The sequence below is a fragment of the Antechinus flavipes genome, chromosome 3 (assembly GCF_016432865.1).
Source record: "Antechinus flavipes isolate AdamAnt ecotype Samford, QLD, Australia chromosome 3, AdamAnt_v2, whole genome shotgun sequence".
Classification (NCBI taxonomy): domain Eukaryota; kingdom Metazoa; phylum Chordata; class Mammalia; order Dasyuromorphia; family Dasyuridae; genus Antechinus; species Antechinus flavipes.
The window spans coordinates 409,793,568-409,819,874 of NC_067400.1; positions in this window are offsets into that span (position 1 = coordinate 409,793,568).

Genomic DNA, 26,307 nt, shown 5'->3' on the forward strand with positions numbered 1-26,307 from the left:
TATTTTTCTAAATAGTTTATATAGTATTGGAATTAATTGTTCTTTAAATGTTTGGCATAATTCACTTACAAATTCATCTGGCCCTGGAGATGTTTTTCTTAGAGAGTTTATTGGTGGCTTGTTCAATTTCTTTTTCTAAGATGGGGTTATTAAGTATTTTATTTTTCTTCTGTTAATCTGTGCAATTTATATTTTTGTAAAATTCATCCATTTAGATAAGACTGTCAGATATATTGGCATAGAGTTGGGTGAATTAGCTCTTAATTATTGCTTTAATTTCCTCTTCATTGTTGGTGAATTCATGATTTCCATTTTCGATATTGTTATTTGGTTTTCTTCTTTGCTTTTTCTAATCAAATTAACCAAAGGTTCACCACCCCCTCCAAAAAAAAAAAACCTTTAATTTTATTTATTAGTACAATAGTTTTCTTGCTTTCAGTTTTATTAATTTCTCCCTTGACTTTCAGAATTTCTAATTTGGTGTTTAATTGGGAAGTTTTAGTCTGTTCTTTTCTAGCTTTTTAGTTGCATGCCAATTCATTGATCTCACTTTTTCTCATTTTTATCCATTAAGACATTAATAGGTATAAAAATTTTTCCCTAAGAACTGCTTTAGCTGCATCCCAAAAGTATTGACATGTTGTCTCATTATTGTCATTCTTTTGGGTGAAATTGTTGTTTCTATGATTTGTTGTTTGACCCATCCATTTTTTAGGATTATATTATTTAATTTACAATTAGTTTTTTATTTATTTTTCCAATGTCCTTTGTTGTACATAATTTTATTGCATCATGATCTGAAAAACATTCATTTAATATCTCTGCCTTTCCACATTTGATTGTGGGAAATTTATGCCCTAATATATAGCCAATTTTTGTATAGGTGTCATATAACAGCAAGAAAAAGGTATGTTCCTATCTCATTCAATTTTCTCCAAATGTCTATATGTAACTTTCCTGAAATCTATTTACCTCCTCAACTTCTTTTTTATTTATTTTCTGTGATTAGACTTATTTAATTCTGAGAAAGGGAGGTTACAATCCCCCACTAGCATATATCTTTCTATAACTCATTTAACTTCTATAAAAATCTGAATACTATGTGCATATATATTTAGTATTGCTATTACTTCAGTATCTATGATTCTACTTAGCAAGATATAGTTTTCTTCCTTATCTCTTTTGATTGGATCTATTTTTTGCTTTTCCTTTGTCTGATTTCAGAATATATATATGTATGTATGTATGTATGTATGTATAGCCCTTTCCTTCAAATATGTTTCTTTTAAACAATATATGTAGGATTCTGACTCTTAATACCCTCTACTATCCACTTCTGTTTTGTGAGAGAATGCATTCCATTCACACTTACAAAATATTAGCTGTGTATTGCCCTTCATTCTGTTATACCCATTTATACTTTTTTCTCTCCTTTCACCCTTTCCTTCCTCATCAGTGTTTTGTTTCTAACTTCCACCTTCTTCAGTCTGCCCTTTCTTCTAGCAGTCTCCATTTTTCTTTCCCTTTTCTCCCTTCTATTTTTGCTCTTCCTTCAATCAGCTTTCCTCTACTTTTTCTTTCTTCTTTCTCCTACTGCTTCTCTATAGGATATGATAAATTTTTCTATTTAACTGAATGTGTATGTCATTTCCTTTTTTGAGCTAAATGTGATGAGATTAACATTTAAACAATGCTTACCCTCCTCCCTTTTTTCCCTCTATTGCAATAGGTGTTTTGTGCCTTTTCATGTGATATATAATTGACCCCCAAAATTGAGATTTTTCTCACTATACCTGCATTGTACCATATTCTCCTTTTACCCAAGTGAAAAAGACCTTTCCTGAAATTCTTCTAAGTTATCTTAAGATGGAAAATTGTTTCACTCCACCTTTTTATGGGTTCTGCCACTCCAAAATCCACTTAGAAGATTGTTAGGGCTGTTTCCAAGGAAAACTGGGGATTTCTCAGGCAATTTCCTGACTTCTGTCTACCACCTTAGTTCTATCTCCTGGCATTCAACTTTAAAGTCAGTGTGTTAGTGATTAAAATACATTCATTTCAACATTTTATAATAAGAGCTGGCCTTTACATAGTGTTTTTTAACATTTCAAAGTGTTTTTCAAATATTATTCCATTTTGTCTCCATAACAATCTCAGAAGATAGGTGCACTGTTATACCTATTTGACAATTAAGAAACTGAGGAAGACAAAGGTCAAGTGACTTTTCCAGCATTACAAAGTGACTATGTGAGGATATATTTGAACTCAGGTCTTCTTCACTTGAGGTGCAATACTCTATCTACTGCACCATCTTCTTATTTATTTCTAATTATAAGTATTTTCATCACTTAAAAACTAGACAAAAGTTGCTGAGTGAAATGAGCAGGATCAGGAGATCATTATACACTTCAACAACAATACTATATGATGATCAATTCTGATGGACGTGGCTCTCTTCAATAATGAGATGAACCAAATCAGTTCCATTTGTTCAATAATGAATAGAATCAGCTACACCCAGTGAAAGAACTCTGGGAAATGAGTGTGAACCACTACATAGCATTTCCAATCCCTCTATTTTTATCCTCCTTCATTTTTGATTTCCTTCACAGGTTAAGTATACATTATTTCAAAGTGCGATTTTTCTTGTGCAGCAAAATAACTGTATGTATATATATAATTTAACATATACTTTAACATATTTAATATGTATTGGTCTATCTGCCATCTGGGGGAGAAGATGGGGGCAAGGGGAGGAAAAATTGGAACAAAAGATTTTGCAATTGTCAATTCTGAAAAATTACCCATGCATATATCTTATAATTAAAAACCTACAATAAAAAATAAAATGTAATTGTGAAAAAAACTAGACAAAAGTTTGACCCCACTATTATTGTATACTGATAATATTTTTAACTTTAGTTTCATTTCTTCCTAATTATAAGCCTCTGTTTCCTCCCTCCTTAAATTAGGCATACCTGCCTAAAATAGCCTCAAACAGATATTTGGAAATATTCAAATAATTAGTGTTCTTTTTTCTCTGAATATTTGCTTAGTGTGAATATTTTTTTTCTAAACTAAAATCTGATTTTTGCTCTATTTAGAATAGTGTTCACTACCAGAGAAATTACATTTCCTTGGTGATATATCCATATTGAATTTCTCCCTTTGGGGCATATTGTATACCTAATTTTTCTGGCTTATTTCATTAGCAGAAATGCATAATTCATATTCTCATGCTGTCTCACTTTGTTTCCTTTAGTGCATGCCTCAGAATAGTAAATAACTTCTCTTTTTTAACTTTATCCTTTCTTTTCATACAGTGATTGAAGAGAACCTTTCTACTAGTAAACCTGTCATTAATAGTCTAAGTTATTTTGGGGGATAGGAAGATCAAATACCACCAAAAGTTAGTTCCTTGGGAGACAATTTCATTATTCTGCACCAACAATTCCTTGATATTTTGGTCTTCATAATATAATGGTCTGCCTGGCTAATGGGAGTAGTTAAGTCACCTGTAGGAAGACTCAGTGCCATCATTAATAGCAGACCAATTCTGATTCTGGGAAAGCTAGGAAGAGGTGGTGGTTTTAAAAAAGTCATGAGATACTTGCCTTATTGTTAACTCAGTAATTGGGATTAACAGACTTCAGGATGCCATTTCTTTTATAACTCAGCTCCTGGATGCAACCTGAATTTCTGAAACATCTGCTTCAATCAACAAACATTTATTAAGCACTTGTTCTGGAACTTGTGCTAAGTATTAGGGATACAAGGAAAAAGTAAAATTAATAATAATAATAACAATAGTTAAGTGTAATGGGCTGAGGCTTGAGTTGATGCACTGAGGTCCCAAGCACATGAGGCTAAATAGTAATTGGACCATACTCTATTAATATATAAGCTTGGAGAAAGAATGGCACCCGCCCACTCTTTGTGCAAGTCCTGATGTGTTGTATAGGAAATGACGATTTTGGTGGGTGGAGGCAGGGGAGTGGAAAAGGAAAGGGAAGGAGAGACTGTTTTTTGCTTTTGCCATTGCAACGACCTTTCTGTTTATTTCTCTCTCTTTTTTTTTTTTTTGGAGTAATTAATCATTTTATTAATTATATTGGTAAATAAATAGTGACTAAAAGTAGCATTCTCAAATGTCAGAGACCCCTCATGGAACCTATTTAGTGCTTATATGTCCTTAGAAGAGTGTAGTGACCGTGGATTTAAAATCAGCCGGAGTCAGGAATTCAGGTTAAGGGGAAAATCTTCAATATTTATTGAAGTGAAGAGGTGAATAAAGATTGTGATAGCAAATATAGGCAGTTGCGACAGGAAGCCAGCTAACAGAGTGAGATGTGAGCTGAGCCAACCGTGGCAATGGCAATCCCAAAAGTCTCTCCTTCCCCTTCAAAAACTTGGGGGGATGATTGGATTTCCTGATATGTGAAGCAATGGACAATAGATTGGTTTTGGACTATCTCTTGGCTGCTGAAGAAGGTGTATGTGTTGACTGCTATTTACATACTCTCCTTCTAGGACTTCTGGCAATCTTTTACAACACAATGTTGATTTATATTGTTTGTTATACCGTTACTTGGGTGTATACTTCATGTTTGTTACACCACATCAAACCTGCACTGACTGTGGGGAGAGTCATCACTAATAGCCTCTGCGTTGTTGCTATGTGCTATGTGCTATGTGTTCCCATGCTGATGGGTTTGTGCATAATAAGACCCTTGAGCCCAGAAACCTGCTAGCAACCCCCACTTCCCTTTGGTGCTTTTCATCTCCCTTCCTGAGATGTCAGGGAGGGGAGGAGATGGCTCAGTGGGTAGAACACCAGCCCTGAAGTCAGGAGGACCTGAGTTCAAATCCAGCCTCAGACACTTAACAATTCCTAGTTGTGAGAAGAAAACATGTGCATAAATTCATATAGAAGAAAGGTAATCTCAGAGGGAAAGGCCACAAGAAAAACCTCCTGCAAAAGATGATGTTTTTGATGCCATAAAGGAAACTAGTTTCTAGAATGCACAGGTGAAGAGAAAAGGCATTCCAGGCACAGAGAAAAGGCATTCCAGGCATCAACACAGCCACTATGAAGTCATTGATTAAATTTAATTTCTTTTTTGAGGTACAGAAAGTAAATCATTCTGGTTAGATTTCCTAGAGGGAAGAAATTTACCAAAATAGGAAGGTATTAATTGTGACAAGCTTTAAATGCCAGAGATATTTAAACTTGATTCTAGAAGTAACTGGGAGCCACTGGAATTTTAGTGGGAAAAGAGTAACATGGTCAGATTGGGAAACATCACTTTGGCATCAAAGTGAAGGATGAAGTGGGAAGAGATTTTCAGCAGGAAGACTAAGTAAGAGACCCTTGCTATAGTCCAGGTGAGAGTTGATAAGCCTTTAAAATAAGGTGGCACTTGTAAAAAAAAAAAAAAAAAAAGGAAAGAAAGGAACAAATCTGAGGAAAAAAAATTATTTGGCAACTGATTGGGCATATAGAGAGTATGAGAGTGAGAAATGAAGGGTGCTGTTAAGATTGCTTGGATTGCCTAGAGTGCGTGCTTCTTTTGAACAGGGATTATTTTCATTTTTGTCTTTGTAACTCTGGTACCTAGCATAATGCCTGCTTTACAAGGAATATTTATTGATAAATTCATGTAAAGCATTTGCAAAGTGCCATAGAATCTATTTTACCAATGTCTTTTCCTTTCCATCTCCCACACCCAATCCTTTCAATTCTCCCTACAAGAAGCCTGGTTCTGATTAACCATTACCAATATTATTGTAATAGTATCTAAAAGGTGTCTCAAACTCTCGTATCTCCTTGCTTCAATTCTCCTATGTACCACAATCATCTCTATCTATATCAATTGCCTGGTCAAAATCTTTAGTGGTGCCTCATTATCTATGAAGTCTTTCAAGAGTCATAACAATATGCTCCTCACCTATTTTATCCTCTCCCAATTGGTAATGAATACTCAGTTACAACCAATCTGAACTAATAGTTATCCCAGGTAAACTTCAGTCTGCTTCTCCCACAACTTTATTCATGTTGCTTTCATGTGCTGCTATTATCCCTATTTTACAGATAAGGAAACTGGAGCAAACAAAAATCAATATGATTTTGTCCATGGTTACATTAATAGTCTCTGAGGCTGGATTTGAATTCACTTCTTCCCATCTCAAGATCTAAGTGCTACTAAGTCACCTATCTTTGAATAGGAAAAAGAAAAGATGAAGACAAAGTACTCTGAAATTCTGATGATGGAGAAGACTTAACATTTTTAATTGTAGACACCAGGGAAAGTTTCACAGAAGTTGCATCTCAGTTGAACACTGAATGAAAAGAAAATTTTGGCAGGTAGAAAGAGTAAGAAGGGAATATATTTAAGCCCGGCAGATTGCCTGAATGGATAGATTCATAAAGGTCAGAGATAACATGTTGACTGGGGAACAATTAATAGGCCTTTTGGGTGGGAATGATGAAGAAAAATGGAAAATAAGGCTGGAAGGTTAGACTGGAGCCAAATTGTGAGAGCCTTAATTACCAGGCTGAGTTTGTTATTTTATTCTAGTGGTACTTAAAGCTTTCCACAATCTGTCTTCAGTTTAACTTTCCAGACTTATTTCTGATTACTCCTTCACACACACTCAGTGTCCCAGCCAAACAGGATTATATAATATAACAGAAATTAAGAGGAGAGTGAAATTGCATCTGATTGGGAAACTAGAGAAAGTTTTGTTGAGTGGGTGGCATTTAATCTGGGCCTGGAAAAATCAACACAATTTAGACAGATACAGAGGATTGGGATGGACCAGTGGAAAAGAATATCACAAATAAAGAACAGCATGAAGCAGGCCGCATTGAGGGATTTCATTGTTTCCCAGAAAAGAAAGAAGCAACTGGGTGACCCAGAAGAAAGAGTGCTAGACTTGGGTTTAGAAAAGTTTGAATCTGGCCTCAGATACTAGCTCTGTGGTCCTATATCAAATTGTTTTTTGTCTTGAGGAGATGGGAGGTAAAAGAAGGAGGGAGAAAACATTTGGAAGGAAAAATTTTACAAAAATGAATGTTGAAAACTTTGTGTTTTTGGAAAAATAAAATACTACTGAGAAAAAAATAAAGTGCTATATAAATGCTAGTAAAAGTGCTATATATGTATATATAAAATTAGCATTTTATATATAGCACTTATAAATAAAATATAAGTAGCATTTATATTTTGTTAGTTATTAGTTTCATTGTTCTTAGAATCCTTTTAATGACTGATTCCTTATTGCATCTCTTCAGTTCCTGAATTCTTGTGAAAGGGTACATGCTTGTTGTATCCAAAGTAGTTTTCATTATTAGGAGGAAGATGAATTTAGTGCTGAAAGTGATATGAGAGGTCAATTCCAACCCTGTCATCTTATGGATAAGAACCCTGAAAAAAATTAATTAAATTTCTTTTGCACACATAAGTTAGAGTGTTAGAAGTTGGAATTTGAATCCAGATTCTCTGACTCCCAAATCTAGGAGAGTCCACATTCATAGTCCAAATAAAAAGCTAAGTCTACAGTCAGTTTTTAGGATTCCTTTGACTCAAGGAACCAGACTAGCTAAGGCTACTTATTACATAAAATTAGACTGGAAGGGATTGTGGAGACCATCTAGTTAGACCCCTTCATCTTATAGATAAGAAAACTGAGGCCCAGCTATTTACTGAAGGCTATACTTATAAATATCAGAAGCAGAATCCACTGGACTAGGGTCCACTGAATTCAGAGAGAAAGCCTTTTTTATTTACTATATATTCTGTCCCTCAAAGATGGAAAAAGAATAGCACTCCCTGCCAACAACTAGAAAAATTCTTAACTCCCCTGATTTCCAGAGTTTTGTGACTTCTGGTGCAGGCATACTCAAGAGAGGAGGAAATTATTCATAATGGGTTGTCTAGAAAGTAAGCGATCACTTTCCTTATGTTGTTATTAAGTCATGTTTCAGTTATGTCTGACTCTCCATGACACCATGTTTTCTTGGCAAAGATGTTGGCATGGTTTATCATTTTCTTCTCCAGCTCCTTTTACAGATAAAGAAACTGAAGTAAACAGGATTAATTAACTTGTCCAGGGTCACTTAGCTAGTAGCATCTGTGGCTATTTTTGAATTCAGGAAAATGAGTTTTCCTGTCTCCAAAACCAGTGCTCCATCCACTGTATTACCTAAGTGCCTTTCTTTATGATATTGAGTCACCATCACCCAGATTTTTGTTGTCTCAAAGTAATAGAAGCTTCCTATATATCCCAGAGCACAAGGTATCCCCAAATATATATTATACAGGGGAACCCAGAGAAAACCACACAGGAATGCCTGATTTCCCCTTCACCCTATCATTCCTAGAACAGTCTTGTTCTATAACAATAAATTTTCTCCTGGATCTCTTGTTCTTTGCCATATCAAAACAATTACCTTTACGCCATAGTTTAAGAGCCAATTAAAGAATCAGTTTGAGTTTTGGATCTCACTGCTTTTTTCTGATGGCTACAGATGACATCAAAGACACATAAGTTGACACCCTTTGCCATTGTTTAGTCATTTCAATCATACTTGACTCTCCATATCCCTGTTTGGAGTTTTCTAGGGAAAAAATACTGGATTAGTCTGCTGTTTTCTTTTCTAGATCATTTTATGGATAAAGAAACTAAGGCAAATATAATTGAGTGACTTGCCCAAGGTCACATAACTAGTAAGTACTTGAGGCCAGATTCCAGCTGCTTATAGATATCCTTTTTTTCTTTTTTATTATGATTTTTATTTTCCCTAGTTATATGTAAAATATTTTTGTTGTGCATATACATTCATTTTTTACATATTTCCATACATATCGATTTGGTAGAAAAAAATCAGAACAAAAGGGGAAAACCACAAGAAAAAAAGGGGGAAAATAGTATGTATTGATCTATATTCAGAATCTATATTTTTCTCTCTCTGGATGTATATGGTATTTTTCATCAAAAATTTGTTGGGATTGCCTTGGATCACTGAACTGCTGAGAAGAATCACATCTATCATAGCTGATCATTGCACAATCCTGCTGTTGCTGTGTACAATGTTTTCCTGACTCTGGTTACTTCACTGGGTATCAATTCTTGTAAATCTTTCCAGGCTTTTCAAATATCATCCTGTTCATTATTTTTACAGAACAATAATATTCCATTATTGTCATATACCATAACTTTTTCAGCCATTCCCCAAATGGTAGACATCCACTCGTCTTCCAATTCCTTAACATCACAAAAAGAACTGCTATAAACATTTCTGAATATGTGGGTCCCTTTTTAATGATATCTTTGGGATACAGATCCAGTAGTGATATTGCTGGGTTAAAAGGTATGCTCAGTTTTATTGCACTTTGAGCATAATTCCAAATTGCTCTCCAAAATGGTTAGCTCATTTCACAACAATGCATTAGTGCCCAGTTTTCCCACATAGCCCTCCAACATTTATCATTACCTTTGCCTATCATCTTAGCCAATCCAATAGGTGTGAGGTATTTAATTTGCATTTCTCTAATCAATAGTGATTTGGACCATTTTTTTTCATATGGCTACATATGGTTTTAATTTCTTCATCTGAAAATTGTCTGTTTATATCCTTTGACTATTTATCAATTGGGGAATGGTTTGTACCCTTATAAATTTGAATCAGTTCTCTATATATTTTAGAAATGAGGTCTTTATCAGAAACACTGACTGTAAAAATAATTTTTCCCAGCTTTCTTCTTTCCTTCTAATCTTGGGTGCATTGGTTTTGTTTGTGCAAAAAAAAAAAACAAAAACTTTTTAATTTAATATAATAAAAATTATTCATTTTGCATTTCATAATGTTCTCTAGTTCTTCTTCAGCCAAAAATTCCTTTCTTCTTTAAAGATCTGATAAACTATCCCTTGTTCTTCTAATTTGCTTATAATATCACCCATTACAGCTAAATCATCTGCCCATTTTGACCTTACTTTGGTATATGGTGTGAGATGTAAGACTTTGCTGAGTTTTTGACATAGCATTTTCCAGTGATTCTAGCAGTTTTTATCAAATAATGAGTTCTTATCCCAGAACCTAGAGTCTTTGTGTTTATCAAACAACATATTACTATAGTCATTGACTGTTGTGTCTTGTGTATCTAGTCTATTCCTCTGATTTACCACTGTATTTATTGGCCACTACCAGATGGTTTTGATAACTATTGTTTCATAATAGAGTTTTAGATCTGGTTCTGCTATCCTTTACATTTTTTTTCTCATTAATTTCCTTGATATTCTTGATCTCTTTTTTTTTCAGGTGAATTTTGTCATTGTTTTTTCTAGTTACATAAAATATTTTGGGCATTTTGATTGGCTTTGCAGTGAATAAGTAAACAAATTTGGGTAGAATTGCCATTTTTTATTATATTAGCTTGGCCTTACCATGAGCAACTGATATTTTTCCAGTTCTTTAGATCTGATTTTATTTGTGTGAAAAAAGTATTTTGTAATTGTGTTTATTTTATTTATTTTTTTAATAACTTTTTAGTGACAGAATCCATGCCAGGGTAATTTTTTACAGCATTATCCCTTGCACTCACTTCTGTTCTGATTTTTCCCCTCCCTTCCTCCACCCCCTCCCCCAGATGGTAAGCAGTCTTTTACATGTTGAATAGGTTACAGTATATCCTAAATACAATATATATGTGCAGAACCAAACAGTTTTTTTTGTTGCACAGGGAGAATTGGATTCAGAAGGTATAAATAACCCGGGAAGAAAAACAAAAATGCAAGCATTTTACATTCATTTCCCAGTGTTCTTTCTTTGAGTGTAGCTGCTTCTGTCCATCCTTGATCAATTGAAACTGACTTAGCTCTCTTTATCGAAGAGATCCACTTCCATCAGAATACATCCTCAAACAGTATCGTTGTTGAGGTATATAATGATCTCAGTTCTCTCTGTATTCATCCTGCTGGTCATTCCTTACAGAACAATAATATTCTATAACGTTCATATGCCACAATTTACTCAACCATTCTCCAATTGATGGGCATCCATTCATTTTCCAGTTTCTAGCCACTACAAACAGGGCTGCTACAAACATTTTGGCACATACAGGTCCCTTTCCCTTCTTTAGTATTTCTTTGGGATATAAGCCCAATAGAAACACTGCTGGATCAAAGGATATGCACATTTTGATAATTTTTTGGGCATAATTCCAGATTGCTCTCCAGAATGGTTGGATTCGTTCACAACTCCACCAACAATGCATTAGTGTCCCAGTTTTCCCGCATCCCCTCCAACATTCATCATTATTTTTTCCTGTCATCTTAGCCAATCTGACAGGTGTGTAGTGGTATCTCAGAGTTGTCTTAATTTGCATTTCTCTAATCAATAGTGATTTGGACCATTTTTTTTCATATGGCTACATATGGTTTTAATTTCTTCATCTGAAAATTGTCTGTTTATATCCTTTGACTATTTATCAATTGGGGAATGGTTTGTACCCTTATAAATTTGAATCAGTTCTCTATATATTTTAGAAATGAGGTCTTTATCAGAAACACTGACTGTAAAAATAATTTTTCCCAGCTTTCTTCTTTCCTTCTAATCTTGGGTGCATTGGTTTTGTTTGTGCAAAAAAAAAAAAAAAAAAAAAAAAAAAAAAAAAAAAAAAACTTTTTAATTTAATATAATAAAAATTATTCATTTTGCATTTCATAATGTTCTCTAGTTCTTCTTCAGCCAAAAATTCCTTTCTTCTTTAAAGATCTGATAAACTATCCCTTGTTCTTCTAATTTGCTTATAATATCACCCATTACAGCTAAATCATCTGCCCATTTTGACCTTACTTTGGTATACGGTGTGAGATGTAAGACTTTGCTGAGTTTTTGACATAGCATTTTCCAGTGATTCTAGCAGTTTTTATCAAATAATGAGTTCTTATCCCAGAACCTAGAGTCTTTGTGTTTATCAAACAACATATTACTATAGTCATTGACTGTTGTGTCTTGTGTATCTAGTCTATTCCACTGATTTACCACTGTATTTATTGGCCACTACCAGATGGTTTTGATAACTATTGTTTCATAATAGAGTTTTAGATCTGGTTCTGCTATCCTTTACATTTTTTTTCTCATTAATTTCCTTGATATTCTTGATCTTTTTTTTTTTCAGGTGAATTTTGTCATTGTTTTTTCTAGTTACATAAAATATTTTGGGCATTTTGATTGTCTTTGCAGTGAATAAGTAAACAAATTTGGGTAGAATTGCCATTTTTTATTATATTAGCTTGGCCTTACCATGAGCAACTGATATTTTTCCAGTTCTTTAGATCTGATTTTATTTGTGTGAAAAAAGTATTTTGTAATTGTGTTTATTTTATTTATTTTTTTAATAACTTTTTATTGACAGAATCCATGCCAGGGTAATTTTTTACAGCATTATCCCTTGCACTCACTTCTGTTCTGATTTTTCCCCTCCCTCCCTCCACCCCCTCCCCCAGATGGTAAGCAGTCTTTTACATGTTGAATAGGTTACAGTATATCCTAAATACAATATATATGTGCAGAACCAAACAGTTTTTTTTGTTGCACAGGGAGAATTGGATTCAGAAGGTATAAATAACCCGGGAAGAAAAACAAAAATGCAGATAGTTCACATTCGTTTCCCAGTGTTCTTTCTTTGAGTGTAGCTGCTTCTGTCCATCCTTGATCAATTGAAACTGACTTAGCTCTCTTTATCGAAGAGATCCACTTCCATCAGAATACATCCTCAAACAGTATCGTTGTTGAGGTATATAATGATCTCAGTTCTCTCTGTATTCATCCTGCTGGTCATTTCTTACAGAACAATAATATTCCATAACATTCATATACCACAATTTACCCAGCCATTCTCCAATTGATGGCATCCATTCATTTTCCAGTTTCTAGCCACTACAAACAGGGCTGCTACAAACATTTTGGCACATACAGGTCCCTTTCCCTTCTTTAGTATTTCTTTGGGATATAAGCCCAATAGAAACACTGCTGGATCAAAGGATATGCACATTTTGATAATTTTTTGGGCATAATTCCAGATTGCTCTCCAGAATGGTTGGATTCGTTCACAACTCCACCAACAATGCATTAGTGTCCCAGTTTTCCCGCATCCCCTCCAACATTCATCATTATTTTTTCCTGTCATCTTAGCCAATCTGACAGGTGTGTAGTGGTATCTCAGAGTTGTCTTAATTTGCATTTCTCTGATCAATAATGATTTGGAACACTCTTTCATATGAGTGGTAATAGTTTCAATCTCATCCTCTGAAAATTGTCTGTTCATATCCTTTGACCATTTATCAATTGGAGAATGGCTTGATTTCTTATAAATTTGAGTCAGTTCTCTATATATTTTGGAAATGAGGCCTTTATCAGAACCTTTAACTGTGAAAATGTTTTCCCAGTTTGTTGCTTCCCTTCTAATCTTGTTTGCATTAGTTTTATTTGTACAAAGGCTTTTTAATTTGATGTAATCGAAATTTTCTATTCTGTATAATCTCATTCTTTATGCCTAGGTTATGAACCCATTTTGACCTTATCTTGGTGTACAGTGTTAAGTGTGGGTCAATGCCTAGTTTCTGCCATACTTTGCCAGCAATTTTTGTTAAATAATGCATTCTTATCCCAAAAACTGGGGTCTTTGGGTTTGTCAAACACTATATTATTAAAGTTATTGACTGTTTTGTCCTTTGAACCTAACCTATTCCATTGATCAACTTGTCTATTTCTTAGCCACTACCAGATGGTTTTAGTAACTGCTGATTTATAATATAATTTTAGATCTGGTACAGCTAAGCCACCTTCATTTGATTTTTTTTTTTCATTAATTCCCTTGAAATTCTTGACCTTTTGTTTTTCCATATGAACTTTGTTGTTATTGTTTTCTAGTTCATCAAAGTAGTTTTTGGGAGTCTGATTGGTATAGTGCTAAATAAATAGATTAGTTTAGGTAGTATGGTCATCTTTATTATATTTGCTCGCCCAATCCAAGAGCACTTAATATTTTTCCAGTTGGTTAGATTAGACTTAATTTGTGTGGAAAGTATTTTGTAGTTTTGCTCATAAAGTTTCTGATTTTCCCTTGGCAGATAGATTCCTAAATATTTTATACAATCAGTAGTTACTTTAAATGGAATTTCTTTTTATAACTCTAACTGTTGGGTTTTGTTAGTGATATATAAGAATGCTGATGACTTATGTGGGTTTATTTTGTATCCTGCAACTTTGCTAAAGGTGTGGATTGTTTCTAAAAACTTTTCAATTTTATATAATCAACATTTTCTATTTTGTGGTCAGTAGTGATCTCTAGTTCTTCTTTGGTCATAAATTCCTCCCTCTTCCACAGGTCTGAGAGGCAAACTATCCTATGCTCTTCCAATTTATTTATAATCTCATTCTTTATGCCTAGGTTATGAACCCATTTTGACCTTATCTTGGTGTACAGTGTTAAGTGTGGGTCAATGCCTAGTTTCTGCCATACTTTGCCAGCAATTTTTGTTAAATAATGCATTCTTATCCCAAAAACTGGGGTCTTTGGGTTTGTCAAACACTATATTATTAAAGTTATTGACTGTTTTGTCCTTTGAACCTAACCTATTCCATTGATCAACTTGTCTATTTCTTAGCCACTACCAGATGGTTTTAGTAACTGCTGATTTATAATATAATTTTAGATCTGGTACAGCTAAGCCACCTTCATTTGATTTTTTTTTCATTAATTCCCTTGAAATTCTTGACCTTTTGTTTTTCCATATGAACTTTGTTGTTATTGTTTTCTAGTTCATCAAAGTAGTTTTTGGGAGTCTGATTGGTATAGCGCTAAATAAATAGATTAGTTTAGGTAGTATGGTCATCTTTATTATATTTGCTCGCCCAATCCAAGAGCACTTAATATTTTTCCAGTTGGTTAGATTAGACTTAATTTGTGTGGAAAGTATTTTGTAGTTTTGCTCATAAAGTTTCTGATTTTCCCTTGGCAGATAGATTCCTAAATATTTTATACAATCAGTAGTTACTTTAAATGGAATTTCTTTTTATAACTCTAACTGTTGGGTTTTGTTAGTGATATATAAGAATGCTGATGACTTATGTGGGTTTATTTTGTATCCTGCAACTTTGCTAAAGGTGTGGATTGTTTCTAATAACTTTTTAGTAGAATCTCTGGGGTGTTCTAAGTATACCATCATATCATCAGCAAAGAGTGATAATTTGGTTCCCTAATTGCCTATTCTTATTCCTTTAATCTTTTTCTCAACTCTAATTGCCAAAGCTAGCATTTCTAATACAATATTAAATAGTAATGGTGATAGTGGGCAACCTTGTTTCACTTCTGGTCTTATTAGGAATGGTTGCAGTTTGTCCCCATTACATATGATATTTACTGCTGGTTTTAAATAGATGCTACTGATTATTTTAAGGAAAAGTCAATTTATTCCTATACTCTCAAGAGTTTTTAATAGGAATGGATGTTGGATTTTCTCAAAAGCTTTTTCTGCATCTATTGAGATGATGATATGTTTTTGTTAATTTGATTATTAATATGGCCAATTATACTGATAGTTTTCCTAATATTGAACCAGCCCTGCATTCCTGGTATAAATCCTACTTGATCGTGATATATTATCCTGGGGATGATTTTCTATAGTCTTTTTGCTAATATCTTATTTAAGATTTTAGTATCAATATTCATTAGGGAGATTGGTCTATAATTTTCTTTCTCTGTTTTCAACTTACCTGGTTTAGGTATCAGTGCATGTCTATTTCATAAAAGGAATTTGGTAGGACTCCTCCATTCCCTATTTTTTCAAATAGTTTATAAAGCATTGAGGCTAATTGTTCTTTGAATGTTTGGTAGAATTCACATGTAAGTCCATCTGGTCCTGGGGATTTTTTTTTTAGGTAGTTGATTAATAGCTTGTTCTATTTCTTTTTCTGAAATGGGACTATTTAAGCAATTTACTTCCTCCTCTGATAATCTGGGAAGCCTATATTTTTGGAGGTAGTCATCCATTTTGCTTAGGTTATCAAATTTATTGGCATAAAATTGGGCAAAATAACCCCTTATTATTTCTTTAATTTCCTCTTCATCGGTGGAAAGTTCTCCCTTTTCAGTTTTAAGACTACTAATTTGATTTCCCTCTCTCCTTTTTCTAATCAGATTTACCAAAGGTTTATCAATTTTATTGTTTTTTTCATAAAACCAACTCTTAGTTTTATTTATTAGTTAAATACTTTTTTTTAACTTTCTATATTATTAAGTTCTCCTTTTAATTTTAGAATTTCAAGTTTAGTAATCGATTGGGGGTTTTTAATTTGGTCTTTTTCTAGCTTTTTAAGTTGCAGGCACAATTCATTGATCTTCTCTTTCTCTATTTTATTCAAGTAAGCCTCTAAGGATATAAAATTTCCCCTTATTACTGCTTTGGCTACATCCCATAAATTTTGATGTGATGTCTCACCGTTGTCATTATCTTGAGTGAAATTATTAATTGTGTCTATAATTTGTTGTTTCACCCAATCATTCTTTAAGATGAGATTATTTAGTTTCCAATAACTTTTTGGTCTATTTACACCTAATTTTTTGTTGAAGGTAGTTTTTATTGCATTGTTTGTCTGAAAAGAAAGCATTTACTATTTCTGCCTCTCTGCATTTAATTTTGATGTCTTTATGTCCTAATATATGGTCAATTTTTGTGTAGGTTCCATGAACTGCTGAGAAGAAAGTATACGCCTTTCTGTCACCATTCAGTTTCCTCCAGAGATCTATCATACCTAATTTTTCTAATATTCTATTTACCTCTTTAATTTCTTTTTTATTTGTTTTGTGATTTGATTTATCTAAATCTGAGAGTGCAAGATTGAGATTTCCCACGATTATAGTTTTGCTGTCTATTTCTTCTCGCAACTCTCTTAACTTCTCCTTTAGAAAGTTAGATGCTATACCACTTGGTGCATATATGTTTAATACTGATATTGCTTCATTGTCTATAGTACCCTTTAGTAAGATATAGTTTCCTTCCTTATCGCTTTTAATTAGATCAATCTTTGCTTTTGCTTGATCTGAGATAAGGTTGGCTACCCCTGCTTTTTTGACTTCACCTGAAGCATAATAGATTCTGCTCCAGCCTTTTACCTTTACTCTGTATGTATCTCCCTGTTTTAAATGTGTTTCCTGTAAACAACAGATTATAGGATTCTGACTTTTGATCCAGGCTGCTATCTGCCTCCTGTTTATGGGAGAGTTCATCCCATTCACATTTACAGTTAAAATTACTAATTCTGTATTTCCTGCCATCCTAATATTCCCAAATTATACTTTTCTTTTTCTTGCCCGCCTTCCCTTCTTCCCTAGTATTAAACTTATTGGTCCCAATTGCGTCACGCAGCTCTCCCTCTTTATTATTCCTCCCTCCTCCCTTTGAATCCCTTCCCCTTTCTTGTACCCTTCCCTTATTACTCTTTTTCCTTCTCCCTTTTCCTCTCCCACTTTTTAATGAAGTGAGAGAAGATTCTCTGTAAAAACAAATATGTGAATTATTTCCTCTTTGAGCCAACTCTGATGAGAGTAGGATTCACACAATGTTCCTCCTCCTCTCTAAGTTCCCTCATATATGATAGGTTTCCTTTGCCTCATCGTTGTATGTAGTTTCCCTCTTTTTATCTCCCCTTTTCCCTTTTTCTGACACTATCCCCTTTCCATTTCTACTTCCCCTTTTTACGTGATATTGGTAAAATCAAATTATACATATGGTTTTTATGTATATCCACAACAGAAATACAGTTCTCAAGAGTTCCTTTTACCTTTTTCTACTTCTCTTGAGTCCTGTTGTTGGAGATCACATTTTTTGTTTAAGTCTGGTTTTTTTCCTTAGAAACAAATGGAATTCCTCTATTTTCATTAAATGTCCATCTTCTTCCATGGGAAAAAAAATACTCAGCTTAGCTGGGTAGTTTATTCTTGGCTGCATTCCAAGCTCTTTTGCCTTTCGGAAAATCTGATTCCAGGCCCTTCGATCCTTTAATGTTGAGGCAGCCAGATCTTGTATGACCCTTATTGTGGCATCTCGGTATTTGAACTGTTTTTTCCTGGCTGCTTGTAAAATTTTTTCTTTCGTCTGAAAATTCTGAAGTTTGGCCATGATATTCCTCAGAGTCTTTATTTTAGGGTCTTTTTCAGAAGGTGTTCGATGAATTCTGTCAACTTTCCCTTCCGGTTCTATTCCTTCTGGGCAGTTCTCTTTGATGATTTCCGATAAAATAGTATCTAGGCTCTTTTTTTCATCATAATTTCCCGGTAGTCCAATCATCCTCAGGTTATCTCTCCTAGCTCTGTTTTCCAGGTCTGTTGTTTTTCCAAGTAAATATTTGACATTTTTTTCCAATCTTTCATTTTTTTTGGTTTTGCTTGACTGATTCTTGATGTCTCAATGAATCAGTCATTTCTATTTGTTCAGTATTGATTTTTAGTGAGTTATTTTCTTCATTAGCTTTTTTTACTTCTTTTTGTATATGTCCAATTGAATTGTTTTGCTCTATGGAATTTTTTTCCATTTCACTAATTTTTTTTAATGAGTTATTTTCTTTTTCCAATTCGCAAATTCTGTTTCCCTGCATTTCTTGGGAGTTTTTTATCTTTTCCAATTCATATTTTAGGAAGTTGTTGTGCTCTTGCATAGCTTCTCTTTCCTTTCCCCATTTTTCTTCTAGTTCACTTTTAAGGATTTTAATAGTCTTTTCTAGGAGAACCTTTTGTATTGGGGACCAACAATTGTCTGGAGACTGTCCGCTATTAGTCTCTTCAGGATTGAAAAGCTGCTTTCTTTCTGTATAAAAACTATCAATTGTCCTTTTGATTTTTTTTTACTCATTTTGTTAAAGCCTGTAGCGTCTGTCTTCAGAGCCAGGAGGTTACCAGCTTCCTTTGCAGAGCAGTGAAAGGTGTATGGACTGGTTGCTGTCCTGCTTGCTGGCTACAAAAAGCAGCCAGGTACTGGAGTGCTCTGGGAAAGAGTTCCCCACCTGGAAGTAACTCAGGCCTGTAGGGCTGAGCTGGGAAAGTGCCCCGCAAAGAACCCCTGCTGTGTGAGATAATGACTGCCCTGGGGCTGTGGGTGTTAGCAGTTGAGCAGTGAATGGATTTGCAAGAATGGGAAGTGCCTGCCTGGGAAGCACAGTCTGCTGGGGAAGTTCTATTGCCCCAGGCCGAGCCCCCCACTGTGCCGATTAGAGGCTGCCCAGGCTGTGCCCCCCTGCCGTGCAGATTAGTAACTACCCCTGCAAAACCCCCCGAACTACAGGATGTGGCTGTAGGGCTGCATTAAAGTCTGCCTGAGTCACTTCCGGGTTTGGGTAGTTACAGCCAGATCTTGTTAGGTTCTAGTGTTTTTTAGAGTACCTTCTATTTTAGGCTTTAATTTCTCTGCCAGTTTACTGCTTTGTAGTCAAGGCAGAGCAGTTTGCCTATAGCAGAGTCATCTCTATAACTTCTCTAGCCACAGAGGTCACAACCCGCCCTCCCTCGCTCCTAGTCTGCTCAGGATGCTAGTCTGTTCCTAGCCCCTCAGGACAAACCTTTCCTGGCGAGCTTCCAGATTGACTTTGGCTGCTAAATTGTAGTGCTTCTAATCCTCATGAATTTAAGCAGTGAAGAGCTATTTTTGAGGCTGGATTAAATAGTTGGTTATGAGGGGAAGAGAGGAGCTTAGAGAGTTGTGTGTGCCTTCTATGCCATCTTGGCTTCGCCCCCGGAAGTCTGTAATTGTGTTTATACAGTTCCTGGGTTTGTCTTGGATGATAGACACACAAATATTTTATTTTATCTATACTTATTTTAAATGAAATTTCTTTTTCTATCACTTGCCACTGGGTTTTATTGATAACACAAAGAAATGTTAATTATTAGTGTGAATTTATGTTATAAAACTGGGGGGCTGGAAGAAAGGGGATCTATCAGTAACAAATCCCAAACTATAATAATTCTAAAGCAGAAACCATTAAATGATTATAAATTGTTGTATCAGTTTAAAAAAAATAAAGGTCTTTCAGCAGAATTGTTTAGACATGCAACAAATGAAAACAAACGCAGTGGTATCCTTTTCAGTAGATCTAAGCTACAGGGGTAGGCACTCACTATTGACAAAACTGCAGGAAACCTGGGCAGCAATCTGTCAAAAATTAGATTTAGGCCAATATCTTACACCAAGATAAGATCCAAATGAAAGTGACATAATAAATAATTTAGAGGAATAAGAAGTTAAGGGAAAAGTTCTTGAGTAAAAAAGTGATAGAATAACAAAGATAAAATGAACAATTTAGTGACAAAATTTTTAAAGTTGTTTTCATTTTTTTTACTGTTGTTAAAATTAGCAAATGAGGAAAATATTTGCAGTAAATGTCTCTGGCAAGAGTCTCATATTCAAAATGTATAAGGAACTAATTCAAATTTATAATACTGAGTCATTGCAAAAGCAATAAATGGTCAAAGAATATCACTAGTCAGTTTTCAAAGAAAAGAAATCTAAATTATAAACATCTATGTAAAAAAATAGAAAAAGACAAAGTAAAGCAACTTTGAGGTATCATCTGACACCTGTCAGAATAATATAGATGACAAGAAAGAGAAATGACAAATGTTGGAATAGCTGCAGGGAAAAAAAAAAAACAGATATATAAGTACATGGTTGATGAAGCTATAAACCAGTATGCATGCTGGAGACCAATTTGGAACATTTAACTCCAAAATTTTGAATACTCTTCCCTCCTCCATACATATTATTATGAATCCAATATCCCAAAGAAATCAAAAAAAAAGAAGTACTTGTATGTACAAAAGCAGTTCTTTTGATGGCCAAAAAATAGAAACTAAAAGGGAGTCCTCCTATTGGGGAATGACTCAACAAATTGTGGTATAAGAATGTAATGGAATATTATTGTTCCATAAGATGTGATGTAATGCATGTTATGAACTGATGCAGAACAAAGCAAGCAGAGAACTGGAAAAGAAAGTTATATCATAGGATTTATAAGGAAAAATAGTTGCAAAAAACTTTAGGATTCTGATCAAGTCAATGATATATCACAATTCCCTAAGAATGAAGATGAAATATGACACTCCCCCACTTGAGAGAGAAGTGATCAACTTAAAATCCAGAGAGACACATACAATTCCAAATATTGCAAATGTGGTGATTTGTTTTGTTGGATTATGCAATTATGTGTTAAGAGCTTTAGTTTTCATTTATCTGATCAAAGAGGATATTTATTGATAGGGATACATTAATAAAAACAACATCAATAACAATTTTTTTAAAAGAAAGAATCCAGTCTTTTAGAGGGCCACTGGAGAATATGCTGGCATGTTTTAATAATCATGAAAGTCAATAGTCTTTCCTTAGTCACTAATTCTTACTGATATGAACCAATTTCATTTTAAAAAGCTTTCTTCCAGAGATATCTGCAACCAGAGAGAGAAATGTGGGGACTGAGTATGTTTCACAACACGATATTTTTATTCTTAAAAATAAATCATTAAAAAGTTATCTTCCCCCTCTTCCTCCAGCTCCATTCCCCACCATATTTTCTTTGGTATAAAGTATAGATTTTTTCAATTAAAGGAGTCAGAGTACACATACAAAATATAGCACCTAACATTATGAAACGAGACATCATTGTTGTCTTAATTCTGGATCTCAGAATGGGATGAAGGATCAAACAGACTGAAAGCAAGAAACACCAAGGGGCAGAGCTAATTCAGAAGCCAACTTTTGTTAGTATAGGAAGTTATAAGGACTGTGAATTGTGGGGAAAGGAATGACTTTCTCACAACCCCAGGGTACTACTGTAGATCTGGAAATGGATCTACCCCTTATATGATCATCTCTGTAATCAGCCTCTATATTACATTTATCTTTCACTGGTTAGATTCAGTTTCACAGGACTTTGTCAAAATAGCTACTCTCAGAAATTGACAAATTGATCTAGGATGAAAAAAAGGAAATAAAGTAATGCAATGACATGATGATTCAAAAGGAGCTCTAAGTAAAATAAAGAACTAAGAAACACATTCATGATCCTCAGATATAACACTAAATTGAGTGATGGACACCCACACACAGTAATTATTTTGTAGCTATGCCAAGAGAGACAGTGGAGAAAAAATAGCATTTTTATTTCCTTTAAGTTTGCTTTAATATTTTCTTCTCTTTAGAGTTCTTGTAAAGTTATATGATTTCTAGGATGGATTTTTGCTATAATGAAGGACTCTTATGAGAAGTTCTGCTCATCTTTTAACTATTACTGGTGCAAATAAGGACTATTTCTCTGAACAAAGAATCATGATATGTATCATGTGCAAACATCCTTCATACATAGCAATAAAGGTAAGCCTACTTTCATGAACAACTGAAAAGTTTCTTCATTCTGTTATTTTCTGTCATTTATAGTTCTCTATCAAAATAAATGTGTTTCTAAACTTTTATCTTTAAATTTTATTTTGAATCATTAAATGTTGCATTACTTTTGTGGATTAAATGTATTTGTATTATAATCATATTTGTACTCTAATTCCTACTGACTGAATAATAATAACTGCTAAAATTTATATAGCAATTACCACTGAACTAGCCAGGTGACATAGTAGATAGTGCCAGGTCTGGAACTAGGAAGATGATCTTCCTGAGTTTAAATCTGGTCTCAGACGCTTAACTACCTGTGTGACCCTGGGCAAATCATTTAATTTTGTCTGCCTCAATTTCCTCATCTGTAAGATAAGCTGTAAAAGGAACTGGCAGATCACTTGTTTGTTTGATCTGGATGCCCACTTTGTGTTAAACATTCATATTCTCAAAGGACTTGGCAAATTCCACAAAGAACGCATGATATTTGCCAAGAAAACTCCATATGGGGTCACAAAGAGGTGGACACAACTGAATAACAATAATACTTGCCAGTCACTATGCTGAGCTCATTACAAACCTTATTTCATATTATCTTCACAGCAATACAAGGAAGTAAGTTCCATTTTTATTGCCATTTTTGCAATTGTGGAAACTAAGGCAAACAAATTTACCCAGGATCATACAGCTAATAAACATGTGAAGCTGGATTTGAATTCTGGTCTTCCTAACTTCAGGTCTGGTGATCTATTTAGTGGGTCACCTACTATTTGCCAAAATATGAGCATTTCTAGCACATTTCTATGGTTTACTAAGACAATAAGACAGAGAATTTGACTTCAAGAATTTATCAGAAAATATAGGATTTATGCCTATTGGTATTTGACATAATCCTAATGACAAAGCATTCAATCAATAAATATTTATTAAACACTTACTATGTGACAAGAGAAAGATAAGGTCCTGATAAAACCAAATAATTGCAATAACTGCTCTCAAATTTTCCCATTGAGTGACAGGGCATGCCCTTCACCTTGAACCTGAGCAAATTTAAAATAGCTGTTTGGTATCATATTAAAAATCAGCACCTTAGGATTCAGATGCAAAGTTATATCATAATTATCCTAAAGTAAACAAAATAAAGAGAAATATGGCAGACACATACCTTACTTTTGTCTATTTTGTGAAATAGAAGATCCATATGCTATAAGACCTGTAGTCCAACTTAAAGTATCTGATAAACTTGTAAGAGATTTGAAAGTATACCCTTTACCAGCATAACAATACCATCAGTTTCAGAGATTTCTAAATTTCACAAATAAAATCAAAATTTTGCTATGACTAATTATTGTTTATGAGCCAGAGCTGCATCTCAGCATTACAATTTGGAGGAATTCTTCGGTAACATGCTACAGAATCCCCTTGACCATAATGATGAATTCCTCTTAGAGTCCTTGACAAAATTGAAATTGACGTTTATAATGACTCAATACAAAACCTTAGCCAGTGAAGTTGCGTTACAGAAATTAAAGGAGAAATTAATGGCAATGGTGTCCATAACGTCCAAGCAAAAAACTCATGCAAAAAAAATGAGGGCAGCAGAGCTTTAAAAAATACACATTTCACAGCATCAACAGATCAGCTTAGAAATATCAATTCCATCCTAGACTATAAAAGATTACACTAATACTTTGCTTTAAGATTCAAAGAGACATATTGAACATTTTCTTTTTTTCCCTTTTTTCATAATGAATATTTTCAATTAAAGGCACTTTGAGAGAATATGTTGTCAATACATTAGCTAGTGCTGGTATACATATATTATTTCATTTTATTCTCACAACCACCCTGGGAGATATGATAATTATAATTTTATACCAATTTTTCAGATGTAGAAACTGAGAAACAGAAGTTAAATGACTTGTCTCTCTTTCCCTTCCTATTTTTCTTTTGGGTAAGATAGATTTTTTTACCCAATTTAATATATACAATCAATCCTCAATATTAAAGAGTTAAATTTCACAACTTCAAGAATTGGTGTGATTTTATTAATAATTTATTTTTCCTTACTATGCATTGTAGAGGAGGGAAAATGAAGAGATAGATGAGTGCAAGTTTGTGGAACAGCTGATATCCTCCTAGATGTTTCACTAGTCTTGTTAACTTTACCATTATAAAGAGCTCAGTCCATTCTTTGCATATTTTTGTTTAAACCCAAGTTTTATGTTGCAATTATGCAAGTTCTTTGAGTTCTAAGCCCAAGAATAAGACACAGGAAGCAAACATTGCTGACAAATCATTTCAAGCTGGCATGTTCTTTACAATCTCCAGTGCCAGGCACAGCTGTGAAGGTCAGTATGTGGGAGGCAATGTCAAGACCTCACCAGTCTCAACTTTTACTAACTAATACAGTTCTGACATTATCCAACAAAAAAAAGTATAATAGAGATAGGTCAGGTAACCAAGGTGGCCAAGAATACATCTATAAACTAGCAGTCTTAGAAAGTATCTTGGTTAAAACTCACACGTACAGCACAAAAAGCCAGGATGTCCATCTTATTAAAATTTTAAAGTAAAAGTCTTTAAAGTAAATATACATACTATAAACTTAATTAAACTTTCAAATGATATTTTTATAGGTTGTAGCATTTATGTTACTGAATTTGTTAAAGCTTAAAACTATATTAAGACTTTTGGGATAGGCTATATTTGTAGGGCTATTATGTGGAATAAGGATTAGCTTTGTTCTCATTTTTCCTAAGGGGTGGGTACAATTGAAGAGTTCAATCTTATTCATGACCGTTTATTAATGAATCCTCCTATATTTGCTTACCAACTATTATTTTCATATTTACCCAAGGATTATTCTAGAGATTAGCTACACATTGGCATAGAAGAGAGAGAACATGGAATTCAAAGTTTCGAAAACAAATGTAAAAAAAATTATTTTATATGTAACTGGAAAATATAAAATAAAAAGAATTTACTCTTTTCTCCCCTCTCCACAATGAAAATCAGAACAACTTAGCAATTATCTCTTATCTATCCCTAATATTTACATAGTATCTTATACCTAGTAGATATTTTAAGATAATTGTCATTTATTGACAAAATCAATATTTGCCCATTTCCCATAGTACTTGACTTTAAGGGTCATTAACTACTTGGTTTTTTTTCCATCTAAGGTGTGTTGAGATGGCAAATATTATGAACTCTAGTCAGCACTGTATAAAATATTAAGCTAAGAGGTGAGAAAAGCATTAGTTCAGCAAGGAGCCAGATGGCAGCTTTATCTCTGCTGAGCTGCTTTACAGAAAGCAGCACCCTATGCCTTAGCAACAGCCTAAAAATTGCAGGGTCCTTCCCTTCCCTTCACTCCCTACCCCTTTTTATTTCTTTCTCTCCTTTTTTTAAAAAATATAATGAAGCAGTACATCCAGCAAGAGACTAATTTTGATTAGTTAATAGAAAAACTCTGAATTTTACTTGCTAAAAGCCAAGGCAAGAAAAATGAAATGTAAACAAACAAAATTCACTTTATGGCAAATTTGCATTCATCTCCTATGGATTGGTGATTTAATAGAGTATGTATTTCAGAGATTTTGAAAGACTTCCAGTAGACTCTCAGGAAATACACTAAATATTTTGAATTCTAGGCATATTCATAAAAGAAACTCAAGGTGCTTTTCAAGTTCTCAAGTTGTACTTATGTAACATTCTATTCCTCAGGGTTTCCTGGGACTCAAATGTACACACATCAGTGAAAACAAATATAGACTCCAAATGTGTACTGTACATGTACTACAATTCAACAGACATTTAAATACCTAGTCTGTGCTAGAATAAGGGCCACCCTATGAAAATAGG